At 39.7% G+C, this 22932-nt stretch overlaps 1 pseudogene; it reads right to left on the reverse strand.

The window, feature by feature from the left end:
- Positions 1-18588: 18588 nt before the first annotated feature.
- Positions 18589-21678, reverse strand: LOC148029518 (ETHYLENE INSENSITIVE 3-like 1 protein pseudogene; annotated as a pseudogene).
- Between the last annotated feature and the right edge of the window lie 1254 nt (positions 21679-22932).

Genomic DNA, 22932 nt, shown 5'->3' on the forward strand with positions numbered 1-22932 from the left:
GCCAAGTTTTCCTAACACTATCTCCTGATTGCACGTGTATGTTAAGGTATTAAGTGTGGGGACGTTAGCGTCCAATCTGTCAGTGTCCAGTCGGTTGTCGAATTGTAGGTTGTCGTGATGCATTTCCCTTGCCGTTAATGTTTTAAGTGTGGGGACGCGTCCTTGCACGTCTATGTGGCATACCGCCCTGCATATCCCTCACTTTGATCATGCATGTATGCCATGACTTTCTTTTACCCTCCTGGGGTCCCTTCCCCACCCACCCGTCCACTGTCACCCCTCCCTTGGGGTTGTTTCTCCTCCATTTCTCTTTCTCCCTTATTTTGATGTGTTTCCATGTAAACGCACTCTAAGTTCAGCAAAATCCCCATCTGCCCTTACAGCCAGGTTCTTCCCTTTGAATTGTCCAATTTTCCTTTTTACCCACCCCTGTTTCGATGCACGGTTTTTGAGTTATTAATTTTTGACAGATTTTGCATACATTAGACCATTTTCCATGTGAATGCGTCTTTCTTGCTTCGGAACAGTGATCTGACGTGATAGCTCTTTCCTCTCCTTCCTCCCTGACATTTTTCCTCTTTACTCCCTGTCATTCTGATGCACAGTTTGTCCAATATTAATTTTTGCGGGTTTTCGAGTCTTTTTCGTGCGTCTTTTTGACATTTTTCCATGTGAACCTGCCTTGTTTGCATCAAAATTCTAGTTTGACTTGACATCTGCGTCCGCGGTGCCTTTTCCTACATTTTTCCTTTTTTCTCCCCCCTATTCTAACTTTTGTATTTTTAATTATTAATTTTTAACAGTGTTTTCGAGTGTCTTTTTGGTGTTTTTTTGCATGTGAATGCCTCCTAACCCTATCGGAACTACGTTTTAACATGACAGCCCTGTGCAACCCCTTCCCTTGCACATTTGTTGTTTTTGTTGTCCTCTGTTTCAGTGAACCGATCTTCTGTTATTAATTTCCGACCGTATTTGCGTGTGTCCTTTTTACGTTTTTCCCATGTGAACGTGTCTTATCTCAATCGGTACTGTGTTTTGACGTGATAGGGTTGTCGAGTGCGTTCTTTTGCACATTTTTCCTTCTTCCTGCACTTTATTCGGATGCACAAATTTCCCACAATTAATCCCCGTATGTATTTTCGGGGCCGTTTTTTGTGTTTTTTTGCATGTGCACACCTGTATTTCCCCCGGAACCCCCGTTGACCTTTTTCCCTATCTTCCCCCTACCATCTTGTACATTTTTAATTTTTACATCATTTCATTTCGACGATCGGATTGTGAGATATTAATTTTTCTTTATTTTGACGTGTCTGTCGCGACTCGTCTCGCGTGTGAACGCACGCATTTTTGGTTTTACTCGTCTTGCCACGCCCGATCGTGTAAGCGCACCCCGTGCCAACGTCCCGGCACCGTTCTGATCTCGCCACTACAAATTTTTTTACCCCACCCCAAGCATGCGCGCGGGAAGGGGGCACGCCTTTCTTTTAATTAATTAATTTATTACTTAAAAAAATTATACCCCCCCTCTCCCGTGTCCGTTACAACCCCTCCCCCCTTCCCTCCTCTCTCTCCTTCTCTCTATCTCTCTCTCTTCTTCTTGTTCTTTCTTTCTCTCTCCTCCCCCTCCCTCTCTCTCCCCGTAACTCCCTCCCTTCCATCCCCTCCTCCCTCCACCGTCCTCCTCTGCTCCCTCCCGCCTCCATCCCCTCCCCATTCATCCTCCTTCCTCTTCCCCCCTTCTCCTCCCCTACTCCCCCCGCCTCCTTCCTCCTCCCTCCACCTTCCTCCTTACCCCCCTTTTCTCCCCTTGGCGCCTCCCTCCCAGGCATCCCCTGTGCCGCCCGCGCTGGTTCCATTCTCCCCCCCAGGCGCCTGGTTCTGCCCCCGCTTGGCGCCGTGCACTGCCCGCCCGCCTGGTGTGCCGCCACTTTGGCGTCGGCCGCGCCGCTGTCGCCGCCTTGGTGCCGCCGTGACCGCCCTTCTCCTCCCCTACTCCGCCACACTCCGCCCTTCTCATCTTCTTCTCCCCCACCTCCTTCCCCTCCCTTCCCCCACCGGCCACCCCTCCCTTAACCTTCATTCCCACCCCTCCCTTAACCCCCATTCCCACCCCTTCCTAAGGCCCTTTCCCCTACCTCCTTCCTAAGCCCCCCTCCCCCATCCAAGCCCCTGTTCACCCCCTCTCGCAGCGAGCCACACGCATCGAAAAACCCAATCAAGACCACCTCACACCCCGTGGTTTTCGCACAGCAACCCGTGCGGTGATTTTTTATTGCGTTTCTGCATCAGCGGCGGCCGTTCGCGTGCATGTATGCGTGATCGCGTCTCTTTGCGACTGTTCACATGCGAGCCGCGCGTTTGGACTTGTCCGTGAGGTGGTGCGTGCTTGTTCGTTCACACACAGCTGTTCACACGTGTCCGGGTATTCATTTTTGAAATCCCGAAAATCATTTTTAATCACAAAATCCATTCAACACATTTAAAATTTGAAAAAAAAACAGAAAAAATTCAAAATGAATTCTGAAAAAATTACCAAAATTTGTTGAAACCTTTTCCCATAGTTTAATAAATTTTCTTTCTGAAAAATCCTATTAAAAAATTCTTGAAAATTCCAAATTGGCTAAAATTCTTTCTAAACTGATGGAAATTGATAAAAAATCCAAAAAAATACATAAAAATCCGAAAATAATTCCCAAAATTTTTTCAAAAAATTACATTTACCCTCTTTCCTATTTTGGACATTTTCTTGGAATAAAAAAAATATTCACATAATGTTGGGAACTTATTTCTTTTTGGAAACATCTCATGACAATGTATTTATTATACACCAAATTTTTCAAAACTCCCCAACATCAAATGAACATTTCCATCACATTGAAATAATATGGGTTTCCGTCCTCGTAGTGGTAAAATTTGGGTTCTTGGTTTATTTTTATTTTTTTTTTAAACACAAACAAACAAACAACACAAACAAACAAAAACCACTACAAACCCCAAACAAAAACAAAAACAAATATAAAACCATACCTCATAAAAATAAATAATAAATTAACCAAACAAAACAAAACAAACCCTTCTTTCCTTTTTTTTTTTGATTAAAAAACAATACACAAACAACCAACACCATAAACCGAGAAACAAAAAAAAAACAACACACACACTTCAACTTAACCACACACCACAAACTAAAAACATTAAAAACCCTACAAATCAACACATCCAAATAAATCCAAGACATACATTTTTTTCTTCTTTTCTTTTGGTCATCCGTTTCATTGTTCTTTGTCATGGTCACGGTGTTAGCTCGTTTTTGTTTTTCTATCCAACAGGACGACTCTTGGCAATCAACTATTTGACCGTTTTGTGGATTTTTGTGGACTGGGCATTCCCTTTTTGGAGGTTGTGATTTCAAACTTCGCAGGCAGACCCACACATTACCAGGTTCTTTTCTTTTTCCCCCTCTCACTTGCACAATAACACACATTAATTATAAATAAAATCAACCGAACATTGCACACACATAATTAACAGACTGCACCTCATAAATTGTAAATAAAATGAACCGGACGTTAATTGTAAAAAGAACCCCCGCCATTGCACGTGCACCTTTGCACCCTAACCCACATAAGTTGTAAATTAAAATCAATTCACGAATGCACACGCACACGCGTTTCAGACACATTAACTTGTAATTAAAATCAACCCCCGAAGTCACGCATGCATGCACGCAAGTGCCATACATCATCTAATTATAACAAGGAACTGCATTAGTAGAGAACCAGTCAGTCAGTCCAGTCGTGTCAAAATCTGAGTGGGGCTGGGTTACGATGTCGACTCACCATGCATTAACGGGTTAATTTAATAATGAACGATACTTAATTGTTTATATAATAAAAAATTAGTCGTTAGTTTCACTCACACACTCCGCCGCACTGTAGGATGTGAACGCTACGTGGGATTGGGAGTAGTAATCTGACATTGGTCAACATGGTCTTTATTCTCGTTTTTAGTCAGAATATTTGATTGCATCATGATTTTTTTTGAGTCTCTGTCTGGGCTACGGAATGTAGTTTTATTTTATTTTCTGCTTGATACGAGGTTACAGGGTGCATGTATGTGTGCATAGCATGAAGCTTTCGGTCGCACGTGTGTAGAGGTCATGCTGGATTTTTTTTTTTCTAGGATGTGGTTTGCCTAGGGGTTGTTATGGTCTAGTCAGTCGTGTAAATTAGTCAGTTTCCTGTCTCGATGGTCTCAGTCTTGGTTTTGTTTTTGGGTTTTGCAGGTTTTCTTTTTGTTTTCCTGGTTGTGTGTGTAGGTTTTTTTTACCATAGTCTGAATGGCACCTCTTTCTACACCTCCAATTGTGGTCGAGCATGTTCCTCTTGCGGTCCATGACTATTATCTTCTGTTAGAGGCAGATTGTATTCGACGTGCTGGCCTTCACCCATTTGTGGCTCTCACATTACCACCTGTGGATGAGAAGCTGTGTTATTCTTTCCTCGCTTCTTACAAAAACCAGTCTGGCCTGGCTTACAACCGGACATTCTGTTTATCAGTAGCCAATATTAGTGAAGCATTATGTTTGCCCTTATCTACTTCATTTGTGCCTAGTGGTAACTAGCTACTGACGGCTGAGGAGATAGTCACACTGATGAAGAAGGAAACTTCCACCCCCTTGCTCCTTAACCAGCTCATTAATAGCTCAGGGGTGTTTGTTGCCCACATTTCTTCTCCAGTCTGGAAGCAGTTATGCCAGTTCCTATAGGACCGGTTCATGTCAGGAAAGGCTGCATCCAAATACCTGTCAAAAGAATTATTCACAGCTTTTGTGAAGATTCTGGAGGGAGCTAAATTCAATTGGGCAAGTTTCCTGTTATCTAAGATGGATCAGCATTTTCAGCATGTCAGGAAGGGTCAAAATAGTATTGTTTCTTATGGTGCCTTCCTACAGAGGATCCTTACTTTTGCACCTCCTCCTGGTGGTGTTCTAGTGCCAGATCCAGCTCCTTTACCAGTGTAGCCTACAGTATTTGTTTCTTCTCCTAGGCCCATGCAGCTTAATTCAAAAGATGAGGAGTCGCCTGTTATTTTTTCTAGAAAGAAACGCCTTTGCACAAAGGAACCTTCCAATCCTTCTGTCCAAGATCCACTGGTGCAAACATCCACTCCTGCTGTGTCTGGCAATGCCCTTCCTTCATTCATTTCCTGTACCAATCTATTTGCCACTCAAAAGGAAGGGAAATTAGATTCACAGATCCCTTCCTCATTACAAACCATTTTAGCTGGACCCATGCTTCCACAGATGGTTTCCAATGTCCAGTCTACTCTGGAAACTTCCCTTACTTTCTATCTTCAGACATTGTACACCAGTGTTTACACTTCCATGCAAGACAAGGTGGATTCCCTCACTAGTCAATTGAGTAAGGCACTGGAGGATCTGTCTTCAGAAAGGGCTACCCTCAGTGATATCCACAATCAGATGACTACTGCCACAGCCTTAATGGATTCATAGAAGGTCACTATTCAGGAGCTAGAAGCTAAGGTTGTTAAACTAGAGGAAGAGAATGCATCTTTGATGCTTGAGAAGAATTCTGCCCTTGCAGAGATGGTCACTTTAGCTAGTAAGCTTGCTACTAGTGAGGGTCAGTTCCAGCAATCTCAGGACACTGTAGAGTCCCAACAAAAACTCATTGAAAAACTTAATCAGAAGGTGGATGTTCTTTCTGTTTCCCCTCCTGCTCATGTATCTTCTTTTGTGTCATCCCAAGAGGAGCTTAATCAGTTGCAACATAAGGCTAAGCTCTGTGATGGGTTCTCAACGAAGGTTGATCGCCTTCAGCAGAGTGGATGGATTGTGTGCAGAATGATTTTGTCTGTTATACTGAATTGGTGTCACCTCCTCCATCCTTTTGGGTGAAATATCATCAACAGAGGTTTGCCTTATATATCTCTTTGAGCAATGTGGATTTAGAGCCTCCAGAGGATGGATGGTCCAATCTCTGGCCTGTGGATCTCTTACGAGCTGTTTTTGACAAATTTGTGGATGACTTAATTTCCCATGAGGTCCAATTACTCTCTTTCATGTATCTTACAAGCTATCTACAGATCCCTAATTGAGGAAGATTTAAACGTTTATGTGGGAGATGTCATCTTACAGGCAGTGATGTATGTACATTCAGTTGAGCTTCTGTTAGCAGAGAGTTTACGAACTTATCATGAGCAGACGTCTTGGTGCAAGGGATATGCTTGGCATCCACCTTTGGAGGATGTTGCTTTGGAACCTCGTCGCCTTAGAAGTGTCTTTCATAAATCAGATATCCAGCCTCTTTAATCTCAGTTGTTGACCTTCATTGCTGATAACCCATTATTTATTGAGTTTTTCTTTCAGGATTTAAATTTTCGATGTTCTATTTATCCTTTAGATCCTGCTGATCTTTGATCATATTCCCTAATGTCTTATCGTTTCCCATTATATGTTTCTCTTCTTTCATCTAGTCCTGATAATATTCCTCTCTTATCATTTACCCCTTTAGGATTTCCTCACATTCTAGTGTTCACTACATGTCCTTTCATTGCTGATCCTACATTATCTTCTACTCCTTCTGACATTCCACCTATTGTTCCTCCTGTTCCTTCAGTTTTTCCAACAGAATCCCTTCATACATTTTTGATGTATTCTCCATCTTTTCCACCTTCTTTATCCCTTCAATTACCCTCTTTTTATGATCTGTCCTATCCTCCATTACAATGCTCTCCTTTCATTCCATTAACCTCTCCGACAGATTACATTAACCTTCCTCCCCAAACAGTACTGGATACCCCAGGGTATGACGGTGACATCCTTCGTAGAAGACAGTGGACATTACATGATTCAGTGACAGGTCCAGTGTTTAATTGGCCTCTCATTCCAAGGTCCTGGGATACTTCTGTAGCGTGTTCCAATTATTTCCTCCACTTTGCTAGGGTACATGGTACTTCTGGAGATACCACAGTTCGTCTTGCTGCTCACTTTTGCTGGTATCTTGTGTTCATGCATCATCACTCACACTTGAATACTCGCAAAGGTATCCCCTAGATGCTGATTAATCCAAATGAGGATGTAGCAATTGCTCAAATGGATCTCTTATATTATTTTGCACAGGCCTTCCCTACCAGATTCATCATTTTATTGGAAAGGATGTGTTGCCTACAATTCCTCCAAAATGTACCTCAGTACTTTGTGGATGAAAACAAAGCCTTGAACCATCTTAAAATTAGTCTGCAGTTTAAGAAGAAATACCTTCATCCTACTTAGTAGGAGGGTTTTCTTGATTGTATCCACTCTCTTCTTTTTAATGGAAATTTCTTCTTTCTCTTCAACATTTTTGAGGAGTTGTGCCATTCAGATTATATTTGTGTATGGGTATTTTTTGTATTGAGTATTGTTGTTTTTCTTTGTGGATGAGAAGCTGATGAAGATGGAGCTGTGAAGATTGATGATGTTGCTTATTAGCTGGATGAAGTTGCAGTTGAAGATTTGGAAGCTGAAACATATTATATAGGTTTTATGAAGCTAATGTTGGGATCGTGATTATAGCTGGTACATTGTGCTAATTGAAGATTTTTTAGCAAAGAGATTAGAGCTTTTATTCATTTTTTCCTGAGGTCGCGAGGACACTTCCTTTCTAAGTGTGGGGATATGTTGAGTGTGAAATATGTTAGTTTTTGGGCTGATTTTTTGTTGTTTTTGATAATAAATGGTTGTTTTTTATGACTGATTGTTTGAATTTGAAGATATTTTGAAGTGTTTGGAAAGGTTTGGATAAGTTTGAAGGGTTTTTTATGGTTTTTTATGAGGATGTTTGGTTCTGTAAGGTCTGATTTTATTCTGTTTTGTTTCTGTTTTGGTAGTAGAGATGGTTGAATGAATGTTTTGAGAAATGATTAAAGTTGTGTGAAGAGGTTTATGAAATATTGAATTGGTTTTGTTTTGGCTTTTATTATTTTTATGGAATCTGTTGATCTTCTGTGAAGTTTTGTAAGCTTCTGTAGCTCTGTTGTTTTGTACTTCTGTTGCTCTGCGATTCTGTTATGTTGTTTCTGTTGAGTGTTATGATGGATGTGTGGATATTTTGGGAAGTGTTTTTGTCTTAGGAAAGGATGAATGGAAGCTCTATCCAAGCTAATTGAAGTGAAGAAGTAACTGCTAAAGATTCACAGAAGGTTACAAAAGACAGTGACAGAAGATAGATATCACAGGACACTATGAAGTCTTTGGTGCCCTTTCATATCAGACATACCTTTTGGAAAGTGTATCCACGACCAAGAGAGGAGTATTATGTGTGATTATTGAGTATTGTAGTGAGGATATGATGTATTATTGATGGGGAGAGAGAGAGACAGAGTCAAAGATAGTCAATTCTATCAAAACAGTGTGATTGTATATGAGAGATAGAGAGAGAACTATGAAGACATTGAAGATGAATAATATGTGATTGATTTCCATTCAAAGATGGTATATTCCTTTGTGCTCTTTGTTCTTTTTATGGATATTATAAAGATGTTGAAGAATATGGTTGATTTTATAAAATCTGTGGGAGATCTACATGATGTTGCATGAAGATTTGTTGTGCTTGGTGTTCTTTTCTTCATTGTGATCATATAAAACCTAATAAAAAAGCTTGTTGATGATGACAAGATAGATTTTCTTGTAGTAAAAACCCTATATCCTTGGTGTCTCTCTTGGGGCTCCAGCATCCTAGACCTAACATGGAGAATCCAAAACCGCATGCCATCGTAGGAGTGAACCTTGCCTTTCATGGTAGCCTTCTCATCACTGATTGTTGACCTTTGGCTAGTGTATAGAGCAATGCCCTATTTGGTCTCTTGCCTTTATCGACATCTTTTTTCGTGGTGTGATTCATGGAGGTGATCTATGTGTGCCTCAAACCCTTGTTTGATAAGCCTTAGAACTAGTGTACCCCTCCCTCTTAAAGGATTCTCAAGCAAAAAAAAGTAAACCAAATTGCTTATCTTTAAACTAAGAAAAAAAATCATTTCCCATTACCAGTATTACATATCTTCAAAACAAAATAGAATTCAAACAACCCATTTGACACTCTCCTTCCTTCTAGAAGTACATAGTTTTCCAATGGGGAGAGAATATTCCTAAGCCATTACTAAAGATGTTGCTTTATTCCAGTTTAAACAGACCTAGCTTAATAGGCCAGGGAACCCTACATTAAATACTAATACTAATTGTACTAGGCTAACACTACAATCAAATTACTAATAACATTAATTATACTACACAACACTACTAACACTAGTGGTGCTAGGCTAACACTATATTTGAATTACTAGTAACATTAATTATACTACACAATAGTGATAACATTAATTACTAACACTAATTAAACTAAACCAATCTATACTAGCTATATAATGTAGTAACTACACACTAACACTAACGATATAATCAAACTAAACTAACAATAAATTAATTAATAACACTTTACATTATCGACTCAATTGCAATGTTAATTAATACCACTAACATTATACTACTAATTACTAACCAACATTGTTACTAATTCATGTTTACTAATCTAATGATAGTAGGATATGATAGACACATAACGACAACCAAGAGCAAGGCATGAGCTAAACACAATAAGCAAACTAGAGCAGCACCACATTAACAACCATACATATGAGGTAACGTTTGCAAGCATTTATTATCATGGCATGCATTCATTATTATAACTATTATAATAGCTTATAACTCTATAATTATCATGCTCAACACATTAAATTCAAAAGATGCTTGCTGTACTTCTGGATGTCTTCCTTGTATGTGCATATGATTGTTGTTCTCTGGTCTACAAAATCTAGGACCTCTTTCTCATCTCAATGATGCACTCATGTAGGCATTAGTGTATCTCTTCCTTGGTTAGATATTGATTCCTAATCACTAACAAGAATTGTAGGAATGGTAGATCATAAGCATGTCAGGACTGAAATGTGGAGGGTGTGGTGTTATGCATGTGTCCAATATCACTCGAGGTCACCGTGATAGAGCATCTGCTACCACATTCTTAGTCCCAAATGTGTGAAGGATTTGAAAATGAAACATAGATATAGAAATTTTCCCAACGCATATGTTTCTCTAAGAGCTTCTTCTGAGTGAGAAAGTATCTTAGACTTTGGTGATCTCTTTTAATAAAAAAATCTGTACCAAGTAAATAGTGTTTCCATACTTGAAGAGCATGTGCCACTGTCATAAGCTCTTTCTCATATATTGGATCATGTAGCTCATGGTCCTTGAGGCATCGGCTCTCAAATGCTACTGCATGATGCTCTTGGTTAACCACAGCTCTAACGTAATCCCCAGAAGCATTGCAGTGAACTTCAAAAGGTTTTTGAAGATCTGGAACTATGAGAACTGGTTCTTGAGCCACAAGAAACTTAATTCTTTCAATGGCTTGTAGTTGCCTTGATCCCCAGTGAAAAGTCATTCGCTTCTTAGTAAGGTCATGTAGAGGAGATGCAACATACACAAAATCTTGTATGAACCTCCTGTAGTATGAACATAGGCCCAAGAAACTTCTAACTTCATGTACAAAAGTAGATGTAGGCCAATCAACAATGGCTCGAATCTTCTCAAGATCCATTCTCACTAGATTGTGAAAAACAATATGGCCCAAGTAATGAATTTCTGAAAGGAAAAAATCACTCTTCTTAGCATTGACCTGTAGTATGTGCTTGCAAAGCTCTTGAAAAACAATAGATAGATGTTTTCTATGCTCCTCTTCAGACCGTGAAAATATTAGAATGTCATCAAAGAAGACACTTGCGAACTTTGAGTGAGGTTTGAAAATTCTCTCCATCATTCGATTGAATGTGTGGCGAGTGCATCAGTCAAACCAAATGGCATGACTAAGAACTCGTATAGTCCAAATGTTGTACGAAAAGCTGTCTTATGAACATCTTCACGTACTATCCGTATCTGGTGATAGACGCTCTTAAGATCAATGCAACTAAAGATACTAGCCCCTTGCAACTTATCCAAGATATCATCTATCCTTGGGATAGCAAAACGATTCTTCATTGTGATCTTGTTCAAAGATCTATAGTCTATGCACATACAAAAAGAACCATCTTTCTTTTGACCAAGTAAGACTGGAGAGCAGTATGGAGAAGAGCTAGGTTGAACTAACCCTTTTTCCAACAATTCGTTTACTTGTTATAGGATCTCCTCTTGCTAACTTGCACTTACTCGGTAAGGCGATTGGTTAGGTGGTGAATTGTATGGGATAAGATCAATTGTGATCTTCTGAGCGCTTAGGAGGTAACTCTCCTGGGAGTGAATAACCAAAACAATCTTCATATTGTTTAACAAAATTATGTCTAGCTTGATCAATTAAATAGAGGGATTCTTTTAAAGTCTGAGACTTAGAAGCATTAGTTGGTATTGTGTGTTTTTAGAGGCATCAAGTGCCCTTGAATCATTAGCTTCTTTTGACTCTCTCACAAAAATCATGTATACAGAAATAACTTTCATCATTTCTTTAGAAATGTTCTGCATACCTAAGATAACATCATAGTTACCAATGGGGTGCAAGTAGAAAAGATTCTTGGTTGCGGTAATCCCCAATTCTAAGATTCAACTTCCCTTGGTGGATAGAAGTAGAATTGGTTGTAAGTCCTTCAAATGCAGAACCTGATCCAATTGGTGTTCCCAATCGATCTGGTGGAATTTGTAGCCTTTTAGCAATATCTGCTGACACAAAATTATCTGTGGACCTTGGATCAAAGAGTATCAAAACTTGTTGATTGTTGAGTGTCCCCCAACCCTTTAAGAGTTGTCTCTTCTTCTCAATTGAATGAGTGTTAGCTTGCACATCTAGAATATAATTTGAGGATGGCGGAGGAGGATCTTTAATCACATTTTCTTCCTTCCTTTTGTGAGGAAAATCAGACTTCATATGCCCTAACTCACCACAAAGAAAGCACCTTCCTTCCTCTTTGTACTTTTGTATCACAGAGGGTAAGAGATACTTGCGCTTCTTCTTGTTACCCTCTAGCTTTGAATATTAGTCATGGGTAAATGTAGGTCTTCTTCGATTAGTCCTGTCTCTTAGTTGATCATAGAGCTGCTCTTGTCTAACTCTATAAGAACTCATCTCCAACTTTTGAGATGTACCAGGTGTATGCAAACTTTCAACTATGATGGCAGACTCCATCATGTGAGATAAGGTTTCATGTGGATACACCTTCATGGTTCTGTGTAAATGAGGGAGTAGACCAGCTTCAAACTTCCTTTTTTTCTCTTCATCGCTAATCTCCATGAAAGGAGTAACCTTGAGAAGAGTAGACCAAAACTTGTCCACATAACTAATGACCTTTTTATGCTTTTTCTGGCCTAGCCAATCCCACTCCTTGATATCATTCTCAAAATCAAGAGGCAAGAACTAAGCATAAAACTTCTTCTTGAACTTTTCCCAAGTCGTAGGTTTCCTTCCCTCCAAAATGAGAGTCAACCACCAATTGCTAGCGGTGTCTATAAAGTGCATGCCTACATGCCTGAGCTTGGACTTTTCTGAGAAATTACCATCAGAAAAAGCAACTTCAAATTGCCTGACAAAGAGTAACGCCTTAGCATGATCTCTCTTACCAGAGTAAGAGTCAAACTTTATGTCCTTATTCCCAGACTTGAAAGTCTTAGTCTTCTTAAGCTTGCCCCTCTTATGGTCCCTCTTTGTCCGTTTGTGGATTTCACGAGACTTAGAACCAAGAGAGTAGAAACTAGAAGTTGATGATGAGGAGGAGGAACTCGAGTAATCAGGGGAGTAGCTGGTTGTTGAGGAAGATGACTCCCTCCTTATCAGCCTCACTCAAGGTGAGGTCTTTTTACTCTTCTTGACCCGAGAGTCCTTCTTCCTTCTAGGAAGCTTTTCAACAATTGGGTTCTTTACATCTTCACCATCAATTGGTGCAATGGTGTTTCCTCCAATATCATCATTTTTTGGAGGATTCAGTCCTTTGTAAGTAGCTTCTTCCCATGCCCTTAAGTTGTCAATCAATTGATGTACTTTGAGAATCTCCAACGAGCTTCGATACTCTGTCAATTGAGCCTGTAATTGCTCACTTGTAGGTGCTTCATCAGTTGCCATCTTTACCTTCTTCTTGCAAGGATCGCCTTTACTTTGAGAAAAGCAAAGAGACCTGCTTTAATACCACTATTATAAGATCTGAGATACATGCTCGACTCTCTTACCCCTTCATAACTTATACTGTATGTACCAGATATCCCCGTCACACTACTCTGATCACCCCATTAAGTGATGCACTAGAATAATTGTTCTTTGAATGGTATCATGACCATGCTAGATCATCATCAACACTTAAATAAAAGTGTGTCATTAATTTATTGACATAAATTTATTAAATAGAGATTGTGTAATAAGCAATCAATTTAGTGACACATATGCTGACTATCTGACATATTATTATATCAAATGTTATTCATGTCGACACCAACATCTTGTCAAAGATGATTGTGTCTGCTTTTCTTATTGTGATGAAATTCTCATTCATCTCTTGCAATGATACAGGGTATTGTTATGCATGCATCAATATCTTCAATTGGTAGTGGACTGTGGTGGAGAGGCTGGATAGTCTAGCTACGGCTACTCATGTACTTGCTATTAGTAGTAGGATACTTTTATTCGTACATTTTCAGGATGGTAGTAGATGTACCATTGGGTTTCAAAGGTCTACTATTGGTTCTAGATTGTTGTGTGTTGTAAATAGGAATCCGCACTTGCATTTTCCATGGCTGCTAGTACTAACTGTATAGCAAGCATAAAGACACTTATAAAGTTGTTTTTTCAAGAGGAGAGCTCTTAGTTTTTGTGTCAAACTGCATTGATCATTATTCAATGGAATAGATATGGAAATCTCGTTTGTTGTATTGTTAATATCTACCTCATGCAACGATAGGATGACATGTGTATGCAATGAGTCCCTACGTTGAATCTTGTACCCAATTAAAAAATGTTGGACATGTCTTACACAAGCGGCTTTTCCATCAATGTATTGACTTAAAAATAGATGGAACCTAGTGTGAAATAGGATAGTGCACTCGACACGGCAATCTTTCTACAAGAATTCTAGATTAAATTGGTTTGCAATGTCTTTCAATACGTTGATCTTAGTCCACCTTGTGCTAGTCACTTCATCTACCTTGAACATAAGAAAAAGTGAGGCATGCATCGTACATCTACCATTATGATAAGATCCTTTAAGTTACATGGGTGCCAAGAAAGGGACCTTGGTATTGATACATGAATGCTATAGTGGAGTATATACATGACCACTTTCTCATTGGAAATATTCTTGTTTTCTCACTTATAGTTATCAATATGTCTTTGTAAGCAAATATTGCTTATACTATTTGCAATCAACATAGCTTGTTTTAGTTAGTATCAGATTAGGATGTAAGGTTTATACATGGTATAGATAGAGAATAGCATTGATGTGCACATCTTAATGTATTCATGGAGATACATGTTACCATTGAATGCATCACAGCCAAGTGGAAAGAGTAATCGGAACAGTACGTTCTCCAAGATGATATTCGTGCAAGTAAGCTATCTATTTTGAATGTTGTTATTCTTTGTAGAAATCGATTGTTATCCTGAAGGATGATGCATGTAAACTCATGTTAATCAGTCCTTTCAAATGCTTCTCTTCAGCTAGGCTCAAATATGTTATTGAAGCAAAGTATAACCTACTTTATTTTCTATTTCTAACATTGGGTTGAATGGGGATATTTGATAGTAGAGTTCTAAAATCCTTTCAATTGATTGTTTATCAAGGATGCAAAGACTTGTCTTTGGATATGGATGTTTTGCTATTATGATGTATTTTTGGATAAGTGAATTATGCATCATATTAAACACAAATACATCAACCATAGTAGATGTTGTCAAGTCTAGTGATGGATGAGCAAGCAATGCATCATTCCAAGAGACCAAGGGATTGTCAAGAATCGATCGTCGCCCCAATGTTCCATTCGCGACTGCCATTGTTGTTTTGGAGATTGAGATGGAGACATCAATGATACTTAGAAGTCATAGTTGTAACGGTTCGGCATAATGAATTTAGTACGGCAATAGGGCCACTACGTGCTTGTTTCGACTCGTGTTTGCATGACATGGTGCACATTTTGTTACTATGATGTCAATTGTGTATTGTTGGGAGGCAAAAATGAGGATAGTGCTTAACAAAGCTGTCGAAACTTGCAAATGTTCTATATTTCTATTACTTGTTTGTGATGCAGTAGTTTGATGATGTATTGTGACTACTCTGCAAGTTGAACACATTGTTAGTGTACCAATGACACTTGCACATTCCATTGCCCAAGATAATTCAAATTTGTGTATATCATATTAACTTGTAACATATGGTTTTAGTGATTTTTTTAAAAACCATAGTTTTTCTTTTCTTAGAAAACTTTAATTAATTAATTAATTAATATAACTTAATGTAATATAATGTACTTATTTGATAGCGTACATTAATAGAGTGGTCGACACATGGGATGATACGAACTTAGCATTACATTAATAGCATGCTCAATACATAAGATGAGACGAGTTCAACATTATGGTATAGCATAATAAGTCTTACTACTATATTATTTTTGTTGTAGGTTTCAAAAGCCCCGAATCTCCAGAGGGCTTCCTGAACCTACCCCCTTTTCCAAAAATTCTTAAAACCCCCTCCCCTCCCCTCTTTCTCATGTGTAATCTCTCCTTTTCTCTTCCCCCTCACTTCCCTTTTCTAAATTAAAACCCCCTCCCCTCTCTCTCACTTATAATCTCTCTCTTTCTTTTTCCCTTCCCCTTTTTAATTAAATTCCTCCCCCCTCCCCCCCCCCCCCCCCTCTCTCATTTATAAGGCCTAGGTTCTCTCTCTCTTTCTCTCTCTCTCTCTCTCTCTCTCTCTCTCAATTAGACTTTTTAATTTAAACTTTTTAATTAAATATTTTAAAATATTTTTAATTTAATTTTTTTTACATAGTTTTTTACACACTTTGAGAGGGAGATAGAAGAATAAGAAGAAGAAGAAGAAGAAGCATAAAAAAATAAAAAGAAGAAAGAGAAAATAGAATAGTATTTTTAAATTAAATCTTTTTTAATATAGTTTTTGACATAGATAGAGAGACATAGAGAAAATATATAATTTGAAAGATAGAGAAAACCTAGGCCTTGAGAAGAAGAAAAAGAAAAAGAAGAGAGAAAACCTAGGCCTTGAGAAGGAGAAGAAGAAGAAGAAGAAGAATGATAAAAAAAAGATGGAGAGAGGGGGGGGGAAAAGAGGAAAGAGAATAGTCTTTTTTTAATTAAACATTTTCCTTCTCCCCCTCCCCCTCTCTCTCATGTGTAAGGCCTAGGTTCTCTCTCTCTCTCTCTCTCTCTCTCTCTCTCTCTTAGATTAGACTTTTTAATTAATAGAGAGAGAGAGAGAGAGAGAGAGAGAGAAAAGAAAAAGAGAGGGGAGAGGGGGAGAAGAAAAGGGGGGAGAGAGACAGAGAGAAGAAAATGAGAGAGAGAAAATAAGAAGAAAGAGAATTTGAATACATAGAGAGGAAAGATAAAATTTAAAAGAAATAGAAAAGAAAAAACTAAAAAGAGAATAAGAAAAAAAAGAAAAAAAGAGAAGGAAAAGAGATGAGAGAGAGAGAGAGAGAGAGAGAGAAGAAGAAGAAATAGGAAAAGAAAAAGAGAGATGGGAAAAAATAGAAAAGAGAAAAGTCTTTTTTAAATTTAAATATTTTTAGAGAGAGAGAGAGGGGAGAAGAAGAGAGAATATGAACATAAAGAGAGAATTATATATAGGGAAAATATAAAATTTACATGCTTTAAGAGATTGAGAGGAGGGAGGGGCAAGAGAGAGAGAGAGAGGAAACAAGTAAATAGAGGAAATATAAAATTTAAAAAGAGAGAGAATAAAAATAGAGAAGGAAAAGAGAGGAGAGAGAGAGAGAGAGAGAGAAAATAAAAATTTTAAAAAGAAAATGAAAAGAGAGAGAAAAGAAGAAAAAAAAAGAGAGGAAAGCAGAAGGAAAAGAGAGAAGAGGGGGTAAAATAAAAGGAGAGAGAGAAAAAAAAATACACAACATTTTGAAGGGAGAGAGAAAGAAAGAAAGTAAATAATAAAATAAAATAAAATAAAAAAATATAAGAAATGGATTGTTGAGCTATTGCTAGGCAACTTCGCTTGTCGCTTGGGGATAGGGAAGCTGCCACAAAACGGAGTACGATACAAAGGACAAGCTTCGCACGTGCGGAACGCTAGTAATATATAGGGTAATAGTAATAAAATACACAGGACAAGATGGTGTAATAGATAGGATGAGACGGCGTTCATCGAGGCTACATAACAAGAGAAACTGAGAGCTCGACATTCATTGAGGCATTATGCTTCTGGAACGAAGGATGGAGACCATTGAGAGTATAAAATGACGGCTAGAAACTAACATAGACTATGAAAGTTTAAGAAGGTGTTACAAACATACCAGCAATGTAGCAGCAAACAATGCTAGCTAGTAACAGGCAAAGGAGAGCTTATTTCGCTCATTGATTAGCCAGGAAGTGTTGTCTATTTTTATTATGAAAGCTTTTGAAGAGTGTGTGTTTTGACAAGCTTTTTGCCTTTTTAAATAATAGTGAATGCGAGTGTTTGGCATTTTGACTAATCAAAAAAGAGGAAAATTGACAAAATTGGGAAAATTTTAATGGCCAGAATTTCCATATCATGCACACAAAGGCCGCTGTGCTATTCGGCACGGTCTTTGTCAAGCATACTTTGTTCTTCATCATCATCATCCTCCTATCAATAATATCACGAGCAGGCTGCGCTGGCTCAAATTGACTTGAGCATCATCATCCTGATTAATATCATGAGTAGAATGATGGTGATTACAGGTAAAGCTGGGTTATCGGAGTGCCATGCTGCTATAGATTTCTACAGATACCCCCAAATTAGTGCCAGTGTTACATATTTTACAAATTCCCTCAAATTAGATAGTCTGAATACTTGGATGAACATGGAATGAGTGTCGTTTTTAAAGGTAGAGACAAAAAGGAGTTGTACACAAATGGGGAAAATTAGTGGCTAATTAGACTGTACACAAATGGGGAAATTTAGTGGCTAATTAGACTGTACACGAATGGGAAAAGTTAGTGGCTAATTAGACTTAAGGTGGCTTAAGAGGAGAGGTTGACCTTAAATCATGGTGAAAGTACCATCATGGATCTGAGACTAAGAATGGCTATAGTGAATGAAGTAGATGTGGATTGTTGCGATTGATTTGACTGCATGTATCGATTTATGACAGAAAGATTGGAATAAGTACTCATATAACCACAAGATGATTAGCAAAGAGCAAAAACAAGTTCATAACTGTGAGTCCAAAGTTTCAATGTTATCATAAATGAGATGAAATTTGACTTCAGCCTTGTGAGGAAGAAAGAGACACATTCACTTGAATGATTTGAGAAATGGTTTATTTTTTAAGTGGGTGCTCAATGTTAGTCATTTGATGACAGATGCTTTGCTTCTGGGTGCAATATGCGTTCAGAACAAATCAATCTCATTCAAACAAGAACAACAATTCTTCGGTACCGCGCAATTCCATCAATGTTGCAGAGTGTGGCATTGCCAATGAAGAGAGAGCACACCATGATGTTAACATGGTGCAGGGTGTGTGATATAGTCTGATTTAGAGGAGACAATAAGCAAAGTCCTGGCCTGGCACACTGGTAATCCGAAGATTTAGCTTTTCTACAGAGCTAATAAGAAAGCTGGCCTTTTAAAAACAAGGCCTCCATCATTGAACTTCCTTCACTCGCTTTCCCAATAATCATCATGAGGTTAATGTCAGACACAATTTCAAGACCAAACAGTTTGTTAAGATCCTTACCGATGATGTCGTACAGCAGAACTCAAGTTCAGATGATACAAGGTGTACCCATAAGGGTCAATTACAAACTATGGCTTGACATGTTGGATGTTGTTAGATTGGGGGCACCCTCACATTTCTGGCTATACCGTGCTTCACAAATCCATGTTAGACTTCCCAAACAAGCATGAAAAAAAACTACTTGTGTACTGCTGCAATGCAATCCATACCCAATATCAGTTCACCAGCAGTGCTGATTAGACAAATGCTGTTGGATCTATGCCCCAAAGTACCATATTGAGTCATTCACAAATGGAAGACTAACGACAGCTCTGTCGACGAGTCCATCCATATCAGGACTATAATAGGATCCCAAGCCAAACTCAGCGCTACTTGAATCAAAACTTTCTAGCAAGCTTGTGGACAAATTGCTAGCATCTCTTTGACATGCATGGATGGTCTTCTGATTGTTGCTTATCATGAATCCCTGGCCAAGCAACGGGTTGTCTTCCATCAACACTCTTGATGCAGTCCCCTCATAAGGATCCAGTCCTGTTCCCAACCCCATATGCTCATTCTCCATGGAGATGCCAGCATTTTCCATATCTGAGGTAACGCAGTCCTGTGTATCCCCATCGAAGATTATATCAGAAACTGGTTTCTGCTCTCTCACAACTGGTAAAATGGAGTTCTTTTGTGCTACAGTTTCGGATCCATTTTGAATAGGAGGAGCAGTTTCAGAATTTGGAAATGTGTGTGAAGAACACCCAAAAACGACCGAGTTTAAAGTGCCCTGGAAATCTTCCAGACTTTGAAAGATCGATCCTTTTGGTTCCTGTCTGTATGAGCATCCCATTTGATGTAAATTTCGCAGAGAGCAGTCAATGAAACCATTAGTCTTCTTCCAGAAAGGGCAGTGTTCATAAGCACATGTGTATACAACATTTGTAGACCCTGCAAGATGTTCAGAAGACTTCCTCTTTCTGCTGTCTAGTGAGACCCCTGAAGCAGTATAAAGTGAAGTTAGGCCCTTGTCTGGGTTGTGGGCAAGCACTTCATCATCTAAATCGGTTTCCTGCTTGACAGCCGTGATCACACCTGGATCATAGACTTGACTTTCTTGGTCCCCGCATTCTGTGACAATGGGAAAATCATCAAGGCCTTTAATGTCATAGTCACCGGTACCAATAAGCAAGAAAACCCCTGAATTTGCAGCTCCTGATGCTCCACCATTGTTAATCACTGCACCTGGCTCACTTTTCTGCTGCTGTGCCAATGTCTCTTCTTGATTCAAGACAGCAATCCATGTTGCAGTCTCTTTTGCTGTCATTCTGTCCTGGAGGCATTTGGACTGCCTGACAAGTTTGCGAATCTTGGTAAAATTGGGAGACATGTGCTTAATGACAGCAATAAGGACCCCTACTTTCCAGGCCTTCTTCAAATCATGGGGCTTCTTATAAGGTGGACAGCCCTGCCCCTTCTGCAGACCCGCCATTGAGGGCCACCATTCTTCATCTCCAGTTGGCCACCATGGAGGAGGTATTCCCTTGTCAAGGGGGTACCGTCTCTGCGGGGGATTGCAGTGTTGCATGAGAGCTGATAAAAGGGACCCTAACGTCGTATCCTGAAGCTCTTGAAGGGCATGGGGAGCTGAGGCTGTACAAACATTTCCTCCTTCGGCATCCACTGGTGCTGCGCCGAGCTCAGCCTGATACTTGGCTATGGCTGCAGGTCCATTCCTGTCAAATCGAACTTTCTCCTTCCACCACGCCTTGATGTTATCAGATGCACCACTCACAGGCTTCCCCTTCTCTGGAATAATTCCATACACAAAAGCCTGGGCCTTGCAAGCACCCATCATCTTCAGCATGTACTTGAGTATCCTGTCTTGAGCCCGGGACATCTTCTTTCTGCTCGCCTGCTCTTGCGACTGCTCTCGCGGTCGTTTAGGCTCACCGGCTTGGCCCTTCCATCTCTGTTGCTGCTGCTGCTCCTTGAGCCTCTTCAATCGAATGCGGTTGCGCCACATGCGTTTCTCAAGCTCATCGACATCGATCTCGTCGTCACTCATCGTGAGGTCGTCTTCGTGGAGCCCATCTGGGAGTGCATCTGCATCATTGTCCCCCAAGCACTCTGTTTTACTGGCAACGCCAAGGGATGGTGGGCATGCAGCAACATCAGAGCACTCCATGGCAAAGGGTAAGGAAGGGCGCCAGGTTACAAAAAATGAGAAAATTCGGCCAAATTACAGTGCAAGAGCAAGGCCTTTCTTCACTGAGATTAACTCAATTGTACAGTATATAATTGAGAAATCTTTGTCAAATTGCAAGCACTTGATCTGTGGGATAGAAGCGTCAATAATAACACATACACAGACAGACAGACAGACATTCAGCGAGATCAGACATTTTGCCATCACTCTGGATTCCTCGTTTCCATTGAAACCGAAAGAACCCAATCTTCCGCTGCTATGTACAAAACACACATGCTATAAGCAGCAATCATAATATTGCTGCAATCATAATGTTGCCCCACAAAGAAAATCAAAATCCAAATCCAAATCGAAATCAAAGAGTACTCGGGTTCTGATCTGACGCCACAAGTCGATTGTGTGTCCTTTTGCTTTTGCTGATTTTTCGGGTGTCGTACAACCGTCCTTTACTGACGTTTCGGAAAATCAAATCGCAGCCTAACGAGCCTACCATCTGTCCCAGCCCAGAGAGAGCAGATCGTGATTCGTGATCTTTAGCAAAGGAATTTTGGACAAATTTTATTTGCCTTTACTTGCCGCGCCAATCAGATGCCACCACGTGCCCAGGGTGGAACTCATTTCTTTACTATTTTTGAAGGCGCTTTTAACCTGGAGCGAGTGTATTATTGTGAAATCGCCTCTAGGATAAGGTTTGAGATTAAAAAGACAGGAGGTGGGGTTTTTGACACCTCAGAGAGAGAGAGAGAGAGAGAGAGAGAGAGAGAGAGGGGTATCCCTTGAGAGCCTAACACCAACTCCAAACCACCAGAACCAAAAGCTCACACGAGGTGGTGATGGAGGTGCCATGGCTTTTCTAAAGGCGCCAAGTACACTCTTGAAATTTCCGTCGCTTGTGACAGCGACATAGATTTTCTTTGTTTCAATTCGTTTCATGCACTTACATGAGCTCCTTCACTGCTTTTCAACTACATACATCCAAGGTTAGGATATGATGTGTGCCCTTCACTTTTGCTAAACAATGAACATGCATTTCCATAGTTTGGCCATCCCGTACAAATGGAGAAGTTTTGCATTGCCACCTTGTGAAAGCTCTCTTCTAATGTCACGGGCTCCAAAGACCTTTGTCCTAAGGAAATAAGTGATACTAACTAAAGCACTAGGAGCAAAAACCTAAGCCAATGCTTGCATGGCTTCCTTTTAATAAGCCTTCCATAATTATTTTTTGTAAGTGACCAAGTACGCAATCAAAGGAGATAATATCTTAGTGCCAGGGAATCTATAACTCTAGGCCATAATGGTACCTTATTCTTTTGAGAACACACCTTGATTTCCGGGTCCACCATATGAACATTGCATTTAGTAATAAGCATTCTCAGAAATTCAAACTTGAAACATGGCAAGATTACAAAGAATTTGCAATGCAAACAATAAGGTACCAATACATCCACCCATAAACTTCAAATAAGGTAATAGGTAGCTATGCGCACATGGAACACTAAGTTGCTTCAGAGCTTTGTTGCCCCGAAGCGACGAGCGAAGTTGCGATGCACTCGACAATCCATTTCTCCTCTTTCTCTCTCCTCTTTTCCCTATGTTTCTATTCTCTCTCTCTCTCTCTCTCTCTCTCCAATTTCCTATTCTAAATTCTCTCTCTTTTTCTCTCTATAACTTTTGTTTTAGTTATTTTCTCTCATCTCCTTGTTCTCTCTCTCTCTCTCTCTCTCTCTCTCTCTCTCTCTCTCTCTCTCTCTCTCTCTCTCTCTCT

This window comes from Lygodium microphyllum, chromosome 11 (genome assembly GCF_053477565.2).
Source record: "Lygodium microphyllum isolate KBCC chromosome 11, Lygodium_microphyllum_v1.1.10, whole genome shotgun sequence".
NCBI classification, from domain to species: domain Eukaryota; kingdom Viridiplantae; phylum Streptophyta; class Polypodiopsida; order Schizaeales; family Lygodiaceae; genus Lygodium; species Lygodium microphyllum.